Source organism: Acomys minous (assembly GCF_964271855.1).
Source record: "Acomys minous genome assembly, chromosome: 16".
NCBI lineage: Eukaryota > Metazoa > Chordata > Mammalia > Rodentia > Muridae > Acomys > Acomys minous.
The window spans coordinates 38,918,910-38,936,933 of NC_140498.1; the positions used below are offsets into that span (position 1 = coordinate 38,918,910).

At 46.4% G+C, this 18,024-nt stretch overlaps 1 protein-coding gene across 4 annotated transcripts in view; it reads left to right on the top strand.

The window, feature by feature from the left end:
* The first annotated feature begins 2,957 nt into the window (after nt 1-2,957).
* FAM234A (family with sequence similarity 234 member A) overlaps nt 2,958-18,024 on the top strand; it is a 35,668-nt gene continuing 20,601 nt past the window's right edge. For 2 of the 4 annotated variants that reach the window (XM_084763078.1, XM_084763079.1), the window contains exon 1: nt 2,958-3,203. The gene's annotated coding sequence lies outside the window, so the exon portion shown is untranslated. The remainder of the gene's footprint in view (nt 3,204-18,024) is intronic. The other 2 variants (XM_084763077.1, XM_084763080.1) reach the window with 2 other exon arrangements.

Sequence of the window (18,024 nt, forward strand, 5' to 3'; positions counted from 1 at the left end):
CTCTTCCAAAGGTCCGGAGTTCAATTCCCAGCAACCACAAGGTGGTGTACAACCATCTACAATGAGATCTGGTGCCCTCTTCTGGCATATAGGTGTACATGCAGGTAGAACACTGTATAATAATAAGTAAACAAACAAACAAGGGCCTGAAGAGACAGCTTTGCGGTCAAAAGGACATCCTGCTCTTGTAGAGGACTAGAGTTTGGTTCCCAGCACCAAAGTCCAGCAGCTCACAACTTCCTGTAACCCTAACCTTAGGAAATTTGACACCTTCATCTGGCCTCAGGAGACACCTGCAGTCACATACTTGCACCCTCCCCTGACATACACATGAAATATTTTCGTCTTTTTTGTTTTGTTTTGTTTTTCAAGACAGAGTTTTGAAGGAGAAATAAACCTGTTTTTTAGGATCCCAAGTGTGGGATGGGGAACAGTCTCGTGAGAGAACAGGTGAGGTTAATCCACTAGAAGACCAACCACCTCATGCGGGAGCTTGATTGTTGTCAGCTGAAAAGATCTTGTGAACAGACTCTGGGAGGAGATATGTAAATGAGCCCAGCACTGGAGGCGGGGCTTTTATTCTGATAGTTTTGGCTGTTCATCATGAGTTCGAGACGCTCCTAGAGAGAACCGCTCAAGGGAAGGCTTCGGGGCTCCGGACCCTGCTGAGGTTCTGGGTTCTGGCTACTCCAGGTTCTAGCAGAAGAAATCCTGCTGATCACGCCAGGAGAATCGCTCCTCGGAACTGATATTCTTACGGTTTTGTTATTGTGTTCCTTAATCCTCTTTTCCTATTGGTTTGGTTAGTCAGGTTATAAGTGACTTACGCTCGGTTAATAAGTTGTAATAAAATATATTGGTAAAAAATTGAGTCTACAGGGTTTCTCTGTGTAGCCTTGGCTGTCCTGGACTCACTTTGTTAACCAGGCTGGCCTCAAATTCACAGCAATTTGTCTGCCTCTGCCTCCCTAGTGCTGGTATTAAAGACGTGTGCCACCACGCCCAGCGTTTTCATCAGTTTTTTTAAAACAAAAATCAGATCAAACAAGTAAATATGTGTTCTCTCTCTCTCCCTCTTTCTCTCCCTCTCGTTTTTGTTTTTGATTTTTAGTTTTTTTGAGACAGGGTTTCTCTGTGTAGCCCTAGCTGTCCTGGACTTGCTTTGTAAACCAGGTTGGCCTTGAACTCACAGCGATCTGTCTGCCTCTGCCTCCCTGAGTGCTAGTATTACAGGCATTGACCCTGACTTAAACAAGTTCTTTTGACAAATTTGAGCAACAAAATATTTAGGAACAGTGGCACTTAGGTACACACCACAACAAACCCTTATCAGTTGTTTTTGCACAAATATATTGACTCCTCACTTGGGCCCATAGAGTAAATAAAAGCAGGACAAGAGCCTAGTACTTCTGCTTTCATTTTGTGTCTGTCTCCTTTAACTGAAGGCAAATATTCATCATTATTCTAAACCTTTCTACTTGAACAATCCCAGGAGGTGCAAAATCTGACAGTACAGCTCTCGCCCATTGAAACAATTATGTATAGTGATGAGGCTGTACCATCAGCAATGAACAGATTAACAATTTAAAGTGTATTAAGGGCTGGGGAATATAGCTCAGTGATAAGAGCTTGTCTAAAATACAGTAGGCCATGGAGTTAGCTCCAAGTACCATCCTCCCCGCAAAAATCACTAAGTGTGGTGTTGCAGGCCTGTAATCCCAGCAAGTGAAAGATAGAGGCAGGAAAAGGAAGAGTTCAAGCTAGCCTTAGATATTTAAAAATAAAAAAAAAAAAAAAAAAAAAAGAGGGCCGGGCGTGGTGGCGTATGCCTTTAACCCCAGCACTCGGGAGGTAGAGGCAGGCGGATCGCTGTGAGTTCGAGGCCAGCCTGGTCTACAAAGGGAGTCCAGGACATCCAAGGCTACATAGAGAAACCCTGTCTCAAAAAAAAAAAAAAAAAAAACAAAACAAAACAAAACAAAACAAAAAAAGAAATCCATTTTAAAAAAAAAGAAAGAAAGAAAGAAAGAAAAAGAGCCGGCCTCTGTGGTGCAGGCCTTTAATCCCAGCACTTGAGAGGCAGAGGCAGGTGGATCTCTGTGAATTCGAGGCCAGTCTGGTCTGCAAAGAGAGTGCAGGACAGCCAAGATAACACAGAGAATCCCTGTCTCAAAAAAACAAAAACAAAAAAAGAAAAAAGAAAAAGAAACAAAAAAGAAGGTAGGGTTGTACCTAAATTGGTAGGGGGTTTACCTACCAAGCAAAAACCCTGCATTAGATTAGCAGTACTGCACAAAGGCAGTGGAGAGGAACGTGCCTGTGTCCCAGTACTTAGGAGGAATAGCTCAGAACGGAAGGATTTAAAGTTCAAGGCCAGCCTGAGCTTTATCAGACCCCGTTTCAAGAACAACAGAGGTCTGTTGAAATGTCTCAGTGGGTAAAAGTTCTTGCCGAGCAATTGTGCAAGCCTGTAACCTAAATTTGATCCGAGGAACTCACAAAAATGTGGAAGAAGATAACAAACTCTACAAAGTTGTCCTAGTCAAACTGTCTGTGTGCAAGTGCCATGTGCGTAGAGGAAATAAAATAGCGTGGCCAAAACCGCTTCGAACAATATGCAGCCTAGAAAAAGGAACCCTTAGCGAGGTTCTTCTGCAGGCCAGGTGACCAAGGCCTCCCTTCATGGTTTTCTGGGGTCACTATTGCAAATATGAGGCCTAAACTATCTCAGCATTACCACGCCAAAATGCTAGCACAGGTGTGTTCTCCGCCTGAAAGGAGCAACACTGGACACGGCCTATTCGTTGCTAAGCAACTGACTCAGGCTGCAGGACCTGACCGTTCTGGCACGCCCTTCCGCCGACAGGAAGTGACGCAAGCGCAGATGGGGCGGGTCTAAGAAGGAGCTACAGCCTCTCTGGGGCGGGGCCTGCTGCTGGGCAGGAGTAGGGCGGGTCTTGTGGGGGCGTGGCACGCTGCCCTCCAGGCCGGGGCGGGCCCGGGCAGGCCGGGGACCGCCGGGGAGGGGCGCTGCTGTCCGGCGCAGTCTGTGCTCCTTCTCCGCAGCTCTCCTCCCGCGCACCTTAGGAATGTGGATCGCGGACTCCAGCGACCGCCGTTGAGCCAGCCTCAGCAGTCCTGGACCTCTTGCAGAGGAGCAAGATCTTGCGGACGCGTCCGAGACCAGATCAGGAGCCAACCAGGTAACCCTCTTAAGCGCGACCGTGGGGCGATCGATCACCTTGAGGGGGTCCGGCCTCCGGTAGTGCGGCGCACAGCTCGGGTCCGCCCCTGCTGAGCTCCAAGAGTGGCAGAGTGGTTCATAGGGCCTGGCACCCTCCGGCGCACCGAACTCGGCGTGTCTGTTCCCTGGAGGGCGCAGTGCTGACCCGGAGTGACCTACCGGAGGGACTCTTGGGCTCAGGTGGACATCTACTAATCTCGTGCATTTCCTTAAGTCCTGCGGCGCTCACCAGGGGCTCTCTGGGCCCCGCGAGTGAAGAGTCAGTGAGAATCCAGTTTATGTAGTTCTTCAAGTTTAGGGCCAGTGCATTAGGAGTAGTGATAAGGACGCCTTCGTCCTCCACCCTCACATTTTTTTCTCTCTGCTGTGCTTTTAAAGAGGCCAACGCCTCCTGCATCCTTGAACTGAAAGTCTTCCTGCCTCAGGCGCTCAAGTGCTGGCCTCGCAGGTGGTCACCATTACACTGAGCTGTATGTTGTTTTTTCTGTACTGCCATTTTTCTTACTCGTCCATTGCTTCCTCATGTTGCTTATCTGTTGCTTTATAACAAATAAACACAAAGTTTAATGGGTTAAAACAATCTTTACGAGCTGGGCGTGGTGGCGCGAGCCTTTAATCCCAGCACTCAGGGAGGCAGGTGGATCTTTGTGAGTTTGAGGCCAGCCTGGTCTACAAAGTGAGTCCAGGACAGCCAAAGCTACACAGAGAGACCTTGTCTCGAAAAAAACAAAACAAAACAAAAAACCAAATCTTTATGCTGGGTGTAGTGGTGCATACCTATAATCCCAGAAGTTGAGTCCAATACATGAGTTCTAGCCTCGTCTACAAAGTGAGTCTAGGATAGCCAGGACTCTTTCACAGAGAAACCCTGTCTCAAAAAAACAAACAAAACAACAACAACAACAACAAAAAGAATTCTGATTTTGAGATCAGCCTGGCCTACAATATGAGGTCTTCTCTAAACAAATGCACAAAATAAAGTGACCTTTATGATTCAACGCCTTCTGTGGGTTGGGAATGCAGTCCACCAAGGTCATGATGGCCCAGTGCGGCTCACCAGGTTGAAGGATCTAAATCCAAGATAGCAGAAGTCCTCAACGCCTCTTGAATCTTCCCTGTTTTCTTTTGGTAGCTGTCTTCCCTTGAAAGGAGCTGTATGCAAGAGAAGTGAGGCAATAGAAACCACATACTTCTTTTTTCTTTTCTTTCTTTTCTTTTTTCTTTTTCTTTTTTCTCAAGACAGGGTTTCTCTGTGTAGCCTTGGTTATCCTGGACTCACTTTGTAAATCAGGCTGGCCTCGATCTCACAGAGATTCACCTGCCTCTGCCTCTCCCGGTGCTGGGATTAAAGACGTGCGCCGCCACCACCACCACCACCACCACCACCCCGCCGAGCCACTGTATTTCTTTATGACCTGGTTTTGGAAGTCTTAACAACCTATCGCCCCCTCCACATTCTTTTTGTATTACTGGGTGCAAAGAGAGTAGGCCCAGCAGAGTTTGTGAAGTTTGTGTGTGCGCATGCAAGTGAGTGCGCCTGTCCATGTGTCAGAGAAGACAGCTCGTAGGAGTAAGGCCTCTCTCTCCACCGTGTGGGTCCCAGGGCTGGGACTGAGTGTCACCATTCCAGGACCCTGCTAACTGAACTGTCACCCCAGCTCCCCAATTCTTTTTTGAGAATGGATTTTCTTTCTTCCTTCCTTCCGTCCTTCCTTCCATTCTTTTGTTTTTTCCAGACAGGATTTCTTTGTGTCTAGCCTTGACTGTCTGGTCTTGCTCTGTAGACCAGGCAGGCTGGCCTGGAACTCACAGAGATCTGCCTGGCTCTGTCCCGAGCGCTGAGATTACAGGCGTGCTTCACCATGCCCGGCTGGGAATGGAGTTCTTTTGGAGACAAGTATTGCTTTGTATCCCTGGCTGGCCTGGAACTCATGATGTAGACCAGGCTGGCCTCAACCTTGTGGTGAGCCTCTTTGCTCTTTCAAGTATTGGGATTTCAGAAATGTACTACCAAGCCCAGCTTGTGAGTGTTACCTATTTTTACAGTTACTTCATGACTGGTTTGCGTGTGTGTATGTGTGTGCACTATGGGCATGCTTGGTGCTGTGGGGGTCAGAAGAGGGTGTTGGATCCTCTAGGAGTGGAGCTACAGGTAGTTGTGAACCACCACATGGGTGCTGGGGATTGAACCTAGGTCCTCTGCGAGAGCAGCAACAAGTGCTCTTAAAACCTCTGAACCAACACTCTAGCCCCTTGTGACCATGCCTGTGGGGAAAAGGCTGTCTACTTCCTGTAGTGGCAGCTGAAGTGCTGCGCCTCACATTCACATGAGCTTTACTTTCTGTGAGGCTGACTAGTCATCAGGTCTTGGGGTGGAGCTTTCCCAGGGAAGTGATCAGCCCCAGGATGATGGTGAGCACGTGGAAAGGCTGACTGTCCTGTAGGAAGTGCAAGTGGTCTTACAGAGAAAGGCATGGCCACTGCAGTATTAAAAAGGCACAGGTGTTGTCACATCTACTTGACATCCTGTGTTCATAGTTAGCATTTAAAGTCACCTGATCCTTTGAGATTTCTTTAATGAAAACATTTTAGAGCCAGGTGTGGTGGTGCACGCCTTTAAGCCCAGCACTCGGGAGGCAGAGGCAGGTGGATCGCTGTGAGTTCAAGGCCAGCCTGGTCTACAAAGGTAGTCCAGGACAGCCAAGGCTACACAGAGAAACCCTGCCTCAAAAAATAAAAAAAAAAAAAGAAAATATTTTAGTAAATAGCTTGTGTGTGTTAAGGAACACACATGTTAGTAAATAGCTTTCCCAAGAGAGGCTGATAATGAATGGCCTTATTAAGGACATTTATTCAGGCATGCGCATGCTGAGATCTGTTTGGTTTTTTTTTTCCTTTCTTTTTTTTTTTTAAGATTTATTGACTATTATGTATACAGTGCTTTGCCTGCATGTACCAGAAGAGGGCATCAGATCACATCATAGATGGTTGTGAGCCACCATGTGGTTGCTGGGAATTGAACTCAGGACCTCTGGAGGAACAGTCAGTGCCCTTAACCTCTGAGCCATCTCTCCAGCCCCGAGATCTGTTTTCTTTGCCAGCTTCTTTGTCCTTGGGTGCAGTGGAGGGAAGCAGTGGCAAGTGTGTACCCTTAAATTTCTTGAGATCTCTGGGGAGAGGACCCCATGCAGCGTGAGGTGCACCCTATGCCACAGTGGTGGAAAGCGTCCTGGTAGATTTTGGACCCATCTGGGTTTTGCAGATAAATAGGAGCAAGTAGAGGAAGGAGGGCAGATGAAGGGACAAGTGCGGAGCAGCAAGATGATGGCGACAAATAGTGGCTATGAGATACGGAGAAGATGACACTGGACAGACAGGCAGGAACCAGGGATGGGAAGAACTGGAGTTAACCAAGGTGTTGACTTTGTTCTGATCTGGTGATGAGTCACCGTAGAACTGAAAGCGGAGTAACATGGCCAGGAGATATTTTTGGAACATTTGAGAGAGCTCCAGAAATCACCGTGAGAGGTTTTAAAATATAACCTAAGTGGTTGCCATGAGAGGGAGACCTGGGGCTGTTGAGATGGCTCAGCAGGTGAAGGCACAGACCATCCAGCCTGATGGTCTCAGTTTGGTCCTTAGGCCCCCCACGGCGTGAGGAGAGAACCAACTTCCACACGTGCTCTGCTGTGGCATGCCTGTGCCCGTGTGCATATGTACACACTAAGTAAAATGAAATTGAAAAATTACACACAGGAGGGGCTAGATTGACCAGACAGATGAGGCTTCTTAAGTGTTCCTGAAAGTCACCATGTATCTCACTCACAATTAATCTTGAAATCCACACACTTGATGTGACATGTTCCCAAGCTCAGGTGTAAACTCTTTCATGGAACTTAGGGTGTCATGGTATAGCGTACATATGAAATACTGACTCCTAGCTAAATAGCAAGAAAGTAGACAGTTCACGTGACTTATCTCTGAAGTGGAGTAGATTTTAGAATGGTCATATGCTAAGCATGCAGGGGAAGTGTGCTAGTTCATAGGTGAAAATGACGGTTATCTGCTGACCTCACTCAGTCTTAGTAGTTGATTCCTGGAGCTGGTGTTCTCCTTTTGTGACTATATAGATATATACATTATGAGCTTTCTTTCTTTTTTTTTAATGATGTGGTGGGCAGGCATGGTGGCACAGGCCTATAATTGTAGCATTTGGGAGGTACAGCCACAAGGATCAGAAATTCAAGGTCAGTCACAGCTACATAGCAAGTTGAAGACCAGGTTGGGTTGTGAGGTGAGGCCTGTGTGGAAAACATGCAAACAAACAAAGGAACAAAAAACAAAACAAAACAAAATACTGGAACAAACAAACAAAAACCAGTGATAAGAGGTAAATGGTTTCAAAGCTTCAAGTAAGTTCATGGAAAACTAGAGCTATAACTTATCTTAATAGTCTGCTTACTAGATATAGGAACGAGAAAGGGACAACACTAATTTGTAGGGAAATTACAGGAGACTTCAGAGAAAAGTTTATTCCTTAGGCCAAGCTTATAGACTTATCGGAGACGATGTTTCTTCTGGGCTGAATGTGGTCTGTGTGTGCTGTGATACTTTTTGTCTTAGTCAGGGGACCATGACCTTAACATTTGAGAGATCCGAGGAGGCTCTGTTCCGTGTTCTGAGGTTATGCTTTGTGGAGAGAGTTGAAGTTGTTCCCCGTAAACAACAGAGCACTATAGCCATCTTTGTCTCGCGTCTGCTTGGCTCAGCTAGACAACCCGGAGCTGCCTGGTTGGTTTCTGTGGGTGTCTCTCTCAAGGATCTGCTATTTGAATGCAGTTACATTAGAATACAGGGAACCAGTCTTGGAGGTGGCACAGGCCGTGTGGGATAAATGACATCCTTTGGTTTTGGTTTTTCTGTCCAGCCTTGCCTATCCTGGAACTCTCTGAGTTTGAGGCTAGTCTTTTTTTTTTTTTTTGGTTTTGGTTTTGGTTTTTGATTTTTGAAGACAGGATTTCTCTATGTATCCTTGATTGTCCTGGACTCACTTTGTAGACCAGGCTGGCCTCAAACTCCCAATGATCCGCCTGCCACTGCCTCCCCGAGGGCTGGGATTAAAGGCATGCTTGGTTTGAGGCCAGTCTTGAACTGCCTTTGCCTCCCAACTGCTGGGATTAAAGGTGTGTCCAACCACACCTGGCTTGTAAAATCCCAGCTCTGGGGGTGGGGGTCGAGGTGAGGGGGGCTGGTGCTGGCACAGAGGCAGGCAGATATCTGAGAGTACAAATATCTTAGGCTGAATTCAACTTCCTGTGATCTTGTGTGTGTGTGTATTTGTGTGTGGGGGGTTGTGTATGTGAGATAGAAGAGAGAGCACAGGCGCTTTAATAGCTGACACGTACCATCGAGCCCAGATGTAAGTACATCTTCTCATTTTTTGTGTGGATGATGACATCTGGTTTAGGGACCAGCATTTAGTCATACTTGTTGTAAGGTTGGTTGGTCATGGTAGGCTCCAGAACAAGGTGTTTGCTTACTTGTTTTACCAAGACAGGGTCTCTCTGTGTAGCCTCAGCGCCCCTGGACTCTGTAGACCAGGCTGGCCTCCAGCTCACAGAGACCCACCTGCCTCTGCCTCCTGAGTGCTGGGATTAAAGGTTGCCATACCTGGCTTGAACAAGGTTATCTTGTTCAGATCAGATAACTGAGGCCAGCCTGATCTAGAAAGAGAGTTCCAGTACAGCCAGGGCTATTCCACAGAGAAAAACCTTGTCTTGAAAAACAAAAAAACAAAAAACAAACAAACAAAAAAACCCACAAATAAATGAAACTGAGTTATCTTGCTCCTCTTTTGGTTTTTGGAGACAGGGTTTTTCTGTGTAGCCTTGGCCGTTCTAGACTCACTTTGTAGACCAGGCTGGACTCGAACTCACAGAGATCCACCAGCCTCTGCCTCCAGAGTGCTGGGATTAAAGGTGTGCGCCACCACATCCAGCTCTTGCTCCTCTTTTTAATCCAGAGACATGCTCCATAGAATCTTGTGCCCATTTCAGTGACATTTGAGTGTTTCCTGTGTGTGTGGCCTATGGGACACGGTAGCACCTGCATAGCAGCTCACAGCAGTCTCTAACTCTGTTTACGGGGTATCTGATTTTCTTCTCTGGCTTCTGTGGGCATCAGGCATGAATGTGACATACAAACATACATGCATAAAGTGTGTTTTAAATCAAAGTGCTTAATTTTTAATCTTAGGTCCTTTTGGCTGGTCTCCTTTGCTCATTGAAACCCTGTTTAAAAGAATAAGTTTAGTGTAGTGGTATACAAGCCTGTATCTGGGAGGTACGGGATTAGGAATTCAAGGTAGGTTCTGGGCCAGCCTGGGCCACAAAGGAAAGGGGATTTGGGAGGTGGTTTAGACATTAAGGTACTTGCTGTGCAAGCATGAGAAGCCAGCCCCTGAGTAAAAGTCTTAAGTGAAATAACAGGACCCAGAGAGTCCTAGAAACCTACAAGAAGGACATTATGATGGGCAGATCTGGACCCAAGAGGGGGGGGGTCTGCTCACCTACTGCACCAACCAAAGACAATACATGCAGTAAATATTGAACCCCTACTCAGATCTAGTTGTGTGGAGAGTGAGGACTGACTCTGACATGAACTCTGGTGCCCCATATTTGACCACTTCCCCTTGGTGGGGAGGCCTGGTGGCACACAGAGAAAGAATAAGCAGGCTACCAAGATGAGACTTGATAGGCTATGACCATATGGTGGGGGAGGAGGTCCCCTTCTGTCACAGACCTAGGGGAGGGGAATAGGGTGAAAGAGGGAGGGAGGAACGGGAGGAGACAAGCAAGGGGATAACAATTGAGATGTAATCTGAATAAATTAATAAAAATAAATTAAATAAATAAATAAATAAATAAATAAATGAAATGAGGTTTTAGAAAGTAAAAAAAAAAAGTCTTAAGTGCTGTGGTGTGTGTTTATAGCCCTGGTATTGCTGGAGCAGACACAGGCTGATGCCTGGAGCTTGGTCCTGTCAGTCTAGCTCCAGGCTCAGAGAAAGCCCCTGCCTCAAGAAATAAAGTAAAATCCAGTGTTGACTCCACATGCATGTACACACACACACACACACACACACACACACACACACACACACGCACTATGATTCTTTACTTCCAGATATCAGTAATGTAGCCATTGCCAGTTATTTGTTCTGTCCGACCTGGGGATTTCAAACCTTCCATAAGTATGAAGCAAACAGAACCCAGTCCATTTTTTATTTTCGGCTGTCTCTGATTTAGAAACATGGAGCCCTTGGGGAAAGGGAAAGCATATTTATTTCCTGTCTGCGCCTACCATGTTCATGAGTTGCTCAAGCTGTTGCACAATTTTATTGTTCTTCCCCACAATTAACGTTTTTATTCAGGGTGAGATAGCCTGTGCCCTCCTGGAGGACAGTGTGGCAGCCCCACGGATTTGACTGGGACAGTGAACAGCGGCTAGTTTCCTTCTGGTCCCTGGTGCTACAGATAATCTGCTTGAAAAGCCACCCTAGGAACTAGCTGGCTTTAAGCTGTCAGGTTTTGTTTCCCCTCCTTAAGTGATATGTGCCACAGTGGTGGGGTGTTGCTTACTAGATCCTTCCTCATCTGGCTCATACAAAGCCCCAATCCCTAGTTACTGTAAAATGTATACGTGTATATGTCCAAATGTATGTTGTCTTGTGCGTGTTTGCAGATGCTCATGAGTGTGCACTGGGAGGCCACATCAGCATCAGGTATCTTTCTCAGTTATTCTCAACCATAGATCTTATATTTACTTATTTATGTACATGAGTGCTTTTCGTGTGTGTGTGTATGTGTGTGTGTGTGTGTGTGTGTGTGTGTGTATATGTGTCTATGTGTGTGTGTGTGTGTGTATGTGTGTGTGTGTGTGTTTGCACACCATATGAATTCCTGGTGCCCATGGAGGCTATAAGAGAGCGTTGGAGCCCCTGGAACTGGAGTTACAGATGGTTGTGAGCTGTCGTGTAAGTGCTAGGAATGGGACCTGAGCCCTCTGGAGAGCTACGCGTGCTCTGTTTTGGTTTGGTTTGGTTTTCTTTTCTTTTTATATTTTTTTCTTTTTCTCTTTTTTCTTTCTTTCTTTCTTTCTTTTTTTTTTTTTTTTTTTTTTTGAGACAGGGTTTCTCTATGTAGCCTTGACTGACCTGGACAGGCTGGCCTCGAACTCATAGTGATCTTGCGGCCTCTGTCTTCCAAGTGCTGGGATTAAAGGCCTGTGCCACCACGCCTGGCTGGGTTTTTGTTTTTGTTTTTGTTTTTGTTTTGTTTTAAGACAGGGTTTCTCTGTGTAGCCTTGGCTATCTTGAACTCACTTTGTAGACCAGGCTGGCCTCTACCTCACAGCAATCTGCCTGCCTCTGCCTTCCAAGTGCTGGGATCAAAGGCTTATGCTACCACGCCTGAAGCCAGGCCTTGTTTTTGTTTTTTTTAAAGATTTATTTATCTATACAGTGCTCTGCCTGTATGCCCACCTACACACCAGAAGAGGGCGCCAGATCTCATTATAGATGATTGTGACCCACTATGTGGTTGCTGTGAATTGAACTCAGGACCTTTGGAAGAGCAGCCAGTACTCTTAACCTCTGAGCCATCTTTCCAGCCCTGTTTTGTTTTTGTTTTTGTTTTTGTTTTTCAAGACAGGGTTTCTCTGTGTAGCCTTGGCTGTCCTGGACTCTTTGTAGACCAGACTGGCCTCGAACTCACAGCTCCTGCCTCTGCCTCCCGAGTCCTAGGATTAAAGGCATACACCACCATAGCCCGGCTGCAACAAGTGTTCTTAACTGTGGAGCCATCTCTCCAGCCCTGACAATAAGTTGCAAGAAAAGTATTTTAAAACAAATTTTTTATTTACATGTAATTGTAGCGATTATTTTAGAAAGATGGCAGTTTTGCATCCCAGTGTTCTTTTATTTTGACCTGAGGAATTAAAGTTAAACTGGACACAGGTGTGTGTGGCGCCTTCGATCCCAGTGGTTTGGAGGTGGAGGTGGAGGCCAATGGACTCTCTGTGACTTCAAGGCCAATCTGGTCTACATAGTGAATTCCAGGACAGTCAGGGCTATATAAAAACTCTGTCTCAATAAGTACAATTAGGTTGAATATTCAATACTTCAAGACAGAATAGCTTCAGAGCTTGCTGAGTTGGGTGATATTTTGATTTTGTAATTGCTGCTTTGCATAAATGCATAATAAAAAAGTGCTAGGAGCCAGGCATGGTGGCGCACACCTTTGATCTCAGCACTCAGGAGGCAGAGGCAGGCGGATCTCTGTGAGTACAAGGCTAGCCTGGTCTACAAAGAGAGTCCAGGGCAGCCAAGGCTACACAAAGAAACCCTGTCTCAAAAAACAAAAATTAAAAAACAAAACAAAACAAAAAAGTGCCAGAAGTAGCCAAGCATGGTGGTGCATGACTGTAATCCCAGCATTTGGGAGGCAGAGGCAGGTGGATCTCTGTGAGTTCAAGACCAGCCTGGTCTATAAAGAGAGTCCAGGACAGCCAGGACCATAAGAGAAACCGTGTCTTGAAAAAAAAAGTGCCAAAAATATGTTTAAAACCATTTAAGAAATTGATCCTAATTCCAAACTGGAATTCTTTTGTTTTGTCTTTGAGACAAGGTTGCTCTGTGAGACAGAGCTCTGGCTGTCCTGGACTCTCTTTTTTGACCAGGCTGACCTGGAACTCAGAGAGATCTGCTCGCCTCTTCCTCCGAGTGCTGAGACTAAAGGCGCTCGCCTCCACACAGGCAGTTTTGCTTTCACTGCTGGATCTCATGTGGCTCTGCCTGGCCTTGAACTTGCTTTGAAGCTGAGGCTGACCCTGACCCTGATGCCTCTTTCCCCTGCCGTCTCCCTCCTGCTGGCACTGCAGATGTTTTTCCACTGTGCCTGGTCTTGTTTTTCGAATAACCAAATGTCCTGATTCTGGCTGTTAGTGTAGACTCCGCAGTGTGCCAGGGGCAGTGCCTGGAATCCATCACAGGTTTTCTTGGCAGCCAGGCCTTGTGAAGCTTTGTCTAGTGCTCCAGGTATTTTTAATGACCACAGCAAAGGAAAGCATTACTACCTTCCTGGCAATGATGAACAGATCTTTGAACCAGTCTCTTGGTGCCTGTTTGCAAGCTGCGTGAAATATGAACTGGCTGCCTTTGGTTTTGTTGCTCTTGAGGCCTTTAATAACTACCTTTATTTGTTGATAGTCCCACCAAGAAAGTCCTTAGGGATATATTTTACAGGTGCCGGAAAGGAATTTCTCAATAGTCTTTTACTTTTTCAAGGACTTTCCTTTCCAAGTGACGCCTGAACTTACCCTTTCTGCAACAAGGAGTTAAGCTCTGTGTGGAGGGTGCTTAGCAATAAAAGGACCATCTGTCCCTTCCATGTGTAAGCTGTCACCGTGGTGCGGCCTGAGTGATCCTCGCTGAACTGTGGCCTTTGCGCTCTGCTCTGAGTGTTTGGGGTCTCCTGATTGGTGAGTTAGGCTGTATTGTTTTTGTCCGCTCTGAAGAGGGAAGTGGCTCCAGAGGGTGGCTTTCAAGAAGCCCGGCAATTATTCCGAGATAGAGAGCTGCTGCAGACCAGTGGCTCGGCTGCTCCTGGAGTGTGTCCCTGAGTGACTGAAAAACTCCTCCGTTAGTGACATTCTTCCCATCCACAAGCAAAGCAAAGCGAAACAAAAGGGTCCTGTCTTTGGAGCAAAAACAGCTTCCTAGGATGGGGGCTTGGAGGCATCGACTAAGGCGCCCAGGGCAGCTGCTGCTTCCTCCTGAACTCTGTGAACCTCTGACTTCACCTCCTTTTGTCAAGGTTTCTTTTTTTTTTCTTTTGTACTATGTTTTGTTTTGAACAAATTATGCACTCAAAAGATTTTGTAAAAAACAGTGTACTGTTGTCTTGACTCCCCTGTGCCTGGGTGGTAACGTTGCACAAAATGGGGCATCTTGTCTTACACGGGGAGTTGTTACACGGGGAGTTGTTTGCCCCACAGTGTGAGTTCATCAGAGGCCGACTTTATCAGCCTGCCAGCCTTTACATTCCCTGGTCTGTGTGCGGGTCTGGCTGCATAACCGTCACCAAGGGTGGCCCTGATGTGCCCAGCCTCACATCCGGCTGCCAGGCTGTATCTTAGGACAGACACACTGCCTGTGCTACATCGCCTGGCCCTTACCTCTGATGGAAAAGGAAGACTTGTCACTGACTATTACTCTTCTGCAGCAAACAGTGGAGCCCTATAGCTTGCTCTTAGAAACTCAGCCCAGGAAGTGAGTGATCCCTGGCCATCACTCTATGTCTTTTACAGAGGCAGAAGGAAAGTCGCCTCTCTCCATCTGTCCAGCTCAGGAGCATTTTAGGGATAAATGGCATTATTTGATTTGATTTGGGCCTAGAGTCTTCCCCGGTGCTTGGTTCTTCAGGATTCTGTCAGAACAGAAACCTATAAAGAAAGATGACAGTGGGGCTGGAGAGATGGCTCGGTGATGAAGAACACTTGCTCTTCTTGCTGAGGACCTGGGTTCATTTCCTAGCACCCACATGGCAGCTCACCACCAATGTGACTCCTGGGGGTCCAGTGACCCCTTCTGTCCTCTGTGGGCATCAAGCATACATGGTATACAGACATGCGTACTATGCATGCAGGTGACATACTTATACATGTAAAATTTTAAAAAAAAAAAATATATATATATATATATATTTTTTTTTTTTTTTTAAAGATCACAATGTCTTTCATGAAGTATTTATCTTAGTTACTTTTTCATTTCGGTGATAAATCCTGGTATGGTGTCACACATCTTTAATCTTAGAAGTTGGAGGCAGAACAGGTGGATCTCTGTGAGGCTGAAGCTAGCCTGGTCTATAGAGTAAGTTTCAGGATAGCCAAGGCTACACCACAAGTCCCTGTCTCAAAAAAATAACAACCAACCAAAAACCAGCAATGGTTGCCCTTGCAGAGGACCCAGGTTTAGTCTCCAGAACTCACGTGGCATCTGCAACTATCTGTAACTCCAGTTCCGAGACTTGGACCTCTTTTCTGCTCTCCATAGGCTCTGTGCTCTATCGACACATACACTCATACACAAAAAGATAAAGAAAAAACTTAAAAGACTTTTAAGCCTTGGATGTGTGTTAATAATTAATAGGCAAGATAATTAGTTCTATTTATTTCGTGTGTGTGTGTGTGTGTGTGTGTGTGTGTGTGTGTGTGTTTCTCAGGGGAGCATATGTGCCATGGTGGAGGTCAAAAAACAAGTTTAATGAAGTCTGTCCTTTCCTTCTTCTTCCAGTGATTGAACTCAAGTCTCTGCGTGCATGCAAGTGCCTTTACCCACTGGGCCATGTACCCGCCCTGAAGTTTTTACTTTACTCTTGAGTACCTCCCAAGGTTTCTGTCTGCTGGCTCCTTTCCATGGGAAGCCTTCAAAGTTCCAAAGACATCCTGGGTAGAATTTAATCTCCCCCTTCTGTGAATCATTTGTTATAGACTCCAATATAAAAACAGCCCTTTGAAGCCAGCCTTCGTCGAGGACAAGGACTGTGGCCTTTGGGCATGGCAAAGGTGAGGTGACAGGAGGCCTGTGACCTTGTGGCTAGTCCAGCAGAACTTAGAAAGCCCGGGTTGGCGTGTTTATATATACTGTGACTTCAGTTGTATTAGCTCACAGTAGAAACAGTGCTAATGCCTTTCATTACATGTCTGAGCAAACCGCAGCGTCCACACTGTGAGCTGCTCAGCCCTAAAAGGAGAGACTGTTTTACCTGAGACAACGTGGGTGGGCCTCGTCATACTGACTAGAAAAAAGCAACTTCAGTGTTCACATACTGTGATCCACTTACACGGCGCTCTCTGAAGACAATATTTAGAAATGGGACAGATCCGCTGGGCATGAGTGGGCATGCCTTTAATCAAGCACTTGGGAGGGTCAGGAGGTCAAAGTCACTCTTGACTATAGAGGCAATTCCAGACCAGCCTATTTACATGAACACCTTTATTTAAAAAAGGAGGAGCAGAAGAAAGAAAGAAGAGACCAGGCACACGCCTTTAATCTCAGCATTCGGGAGGCAGAGGCACGTGGATCACTGTGAGTTCGAGGCCAGCCTGGTCTACAAAGTGAGTCTAGGACAGTCAAGGCTACATAGAGAAACCCTGTCTCGAAAAACCGAAAGAAAGAAAGAAAGAGAAAAATAAAGAAAGAAAGAAGAGAGAAAGAACTCAGGAACTTTGGCAGAGCAGTCAGTGCTCTTAACCTCTGAGCCATCTCTCCAGCCCTCGCTCTCACTTTTTAAAATTTATTTATTATTATTGTGTCTATATGCAGGCCTGTGCATGCCATGTGCAGAGGTTAGAAGACAACTTTTGAAAAAAAAATTATATTTTATTATTATGTATACAGTACTCTGCCTGCATGTACACCTGCAGGCCAGAAGAGGGGATGAGATCATATTACAGATGGTTGTGAGCCACCATGTGGTTGCTGGGAGTTGAACTCAGGACTTTTGGAAGAGCAGACGGTGCTCTTAACCATCGAGCCCCTCCCCTCCAGAAGACAACTTTTAAGACTCGCTTCTTAGGCGGGAAAGATGGCTCGGCAGTTAGGAGCACTTGATGCTCTTGCAGAGAACCTGCGTTCAGTTCCCAGCAACCCCGTGGCAGGTAGTAACTATGCCTCCCATTCCAGGGGCCTCCATGAGCACTGCATGTGTGGTTCACAGATATACACGCAGGTAAAACACTCATACACACTGAAAAAGAGAAAGAAAACACAGGGCACAACTCCTCCTAGGGATGGTAGAATCGAAAGTTTATTATGGATGTGTGGGAGAGCATAGCCAGAGGCAGACACATCTGGGAGAGTCCAGAGTGGACATGACCCTGAGCCATGTAGGAGAGGGAGAGGGGAAAGGAAAGCAGAGAACCAAGCACAGCCCCAGAGAACAAAGGGGGCGGTAGCCAGAGTGCCTGGTTATAGAGAAGAGCCTCTAGGGAAAGGGCAGCCCAGCCCTGGGCTAGACAGTTCAGGGTAGAGGGTAGGGTGTGCCAGCCGTGCCCTGTAACAGGTAGGGACTGAGGGATGGTGGGAGAACCTGGAGGCCAGGTCCGCTTAAACAAAATAAGCCGGGCGTGGTGGTGCACGCCTTTGATCCCAGCACTTGGGAGGCAGAGGCAGGCGGATCGCTGTGAGTTCGAGGCCAGCCTGGTCTACAAAGTGAGTCCAGGACAGTCAAGGCTACACAGAGAAACCCTGTCTCGAAAAACTAAAAAAAAAAAACAAAACAAAACAAAAAAAAACCATAATAAACAGACACCTCAGCCCCAAGTCCTGGGTTTGAAAATTATCACACTTAAATTTTTAAAGGCTTAAAATTATATTTTGTGCCGGGCTTTGTGGTGCACACTTTTAATTCCAGCACTCGGGAGGCAGAGGCAGGTGGATCACTGTGAGTTCAAGGCCAGCCTGGTCTACAAAGTGAGTCTAGGACAGCCAAGGCTACACAGAGAGAAACCCTGTCTCGAAAAAAAAAAATTACATTTTGTGTATGAGTGTTTTGCCCATGTGTAGTGTGTGCATCACATACACTTGAGAAACCAGAAGTTGGTGTTGGGTCCCTTGGAACTGATGTCACAGAGGGTTGTGAGCTACCATGTGGGTGCTGGGAATAAAACCTGCATACTCTGCAAGAGTGCATAACTGACTGACTTTGAAGCACTGAGCC